The sequence below is a fragment of the Macaca thibetana genome, chromosome 9, assembly GCF_024542745.1.
Source record: "Macaca thibetana thibetana isolate TM-01 chromosome 9, ASM2454274v1, whole genome shotgun sequence".
Lineage (NCBI taxonomy): Eukaryota > Metazoa > Chordata > Mammalia > Primates > Cercopithecidae > Macaca > Macaca thibetana.
Window position 1 is genome coordinate 74128029 of NC_065586.1, and position 1750 is coordinate 74129778.

The following is a 1750-nucleotide window of genomic DNA, read 5'->3' on the forward strand; positions in this document are numbered from 1 at the left end:
GCCAAACTTCTGGAGAAAAACATAGGTGAGAAAATCTTAGTGACCAGAGATTTGCAAAATTTTAAGTATTATACAAAGCATGAACTCTAATTATAACAACTGTTAAAAAAAATGAAAAGATGAGCCACAGATTGGGAAAACATGTTTGTAAAACATATATCAAACAAAGGACATTCACCTAGAATATATGAAGATATCTTACAACTCAATAATAAAAAGAGGGACAACCCAATTAAAAATGGTGGAGATTTAAACATCTTCACCAAAGAAGATATAAGGATGGCAAATAAGCACATGTAAAGAGGCTTACTAACTTTAGACTTTAGGGAATTGCAAATTAAATCCACAGTGAGATACCCCTACACTCTCATATTAGAATGGCCGAAATGGATCTCATTGAAGATGGTGGCGCAATCTGTGTCCGGCATTATCAGAAGAGTCTTTATGTGGAGCACCTGAAGAGAATTTTGGTCTCGATCCAGAAAACAGAAAGAGCCAGTGGTTGCTGAGACAGTAAAAGATGTGAAAAAAGAACTTATCCCGGTGTGTCCACCCTTACAAAGCCAAACATATACACCACCTGAAGGTCTCCAGAGTCGTTTGGAATCATGTTAAAGAAGTTTTTGGCTCATTTCTTCCTAGTAATTGGTGAGACATTCCCCTGGAAGATGGTTGCTCACAGTTCAATCTCTTGGCACATTTAGCTGATGACTTGGGTCATGTAGTCCCTAACTCCACAATCCTCCAGTTGTGCAGGATTAGAGATGTTCTTGGTTTCTATAATGTCCCTATTCAAGATAGATCTAAATTTTATGAACTCAATGCCAGTAATCTGCCCCCCAATTTGAAAATCACTTGGAGTTACTAAGCTATTCGGAGAGAAATACATTGAAATCATTTTATCCCCCTGAGCAAGGGGGCTGCTTATTAGATTTTTTTTTTTTTTTTTTTTTTTTTTTTTTTGAGACGGAGTTTCTGTTGCCCAGGCTGGAGTGCAGTGGCGCGATCTTGGCTCACTGCAAGCTCCGCCTCCCGGGTTCACACCATTCTCCTGCCTCAGCCTCCTGAGTAGCTGGGACTACAGGCGCCCGCCACCACGCCGGGCTAATTTTTTTGTATTTTTAGTAGAGACGGGGTTTCACCGTATTAGCCAGGATGTTCTCGATCTCCTGACCTCCTGATCCGCCCGCCTCCGCCTCCCAAAGTGCTGGGATTACAGGCGTGAACCACCGCGCCCGGTCATGGGAGCTGCTTATTAGACTTTCTGATACTTTATCATGTGAAATACTATCAGAACTGTTCTCTAAACCCACTTTTTCTATAGAGGAATGTATCAGGTCTTTTTTTCTCATATTATGAATGGATAAAGAATAACAGGATTTTCTATTTTCATATTTGCTGAAATAATTTTTTAAATGAAATTAGGTCATTAATAATTTCTGAAAAACTTTGAGAGGGCACTGTCATTAACTTGGATGTAAGACAGGAGGACATTACAAGTTCAGACCCTCCATAGGCATAAAGTAATAGTTGCAAGAAAATATTTTCATCCTGTTAGGACTCATATCTAAGATAGGTTATTGTATATTGCAAATATACAAATAAACTTATATTACATAGATACCTATGAAAGAAACATGAAAGTATGTTGCACATTACTGACCATTATAGATTACTTTCTTTTGGAATTAAAGGTTTGTTAAAGTGTTAAAAAGTGGCTGAAATGAAAGCAACTGACTATACCAATTTT

At 38.2% G+C, this 1750-nt stretch overlaps 1 pseudogene; it reads left to right on the forward strand.

The window, feature by feature from the left end:
* The first annotated feature begins 402 nt into the window (after positions 1–402).
* On the forward strand, positions 403–868 carry LOC126962172 (39S ribosomal protein L50, mitochondrial-like; annotated as a pseudogene).
* The last annotated feature ends 882 nt before the right edge of the window (positions 869–1750 follow it).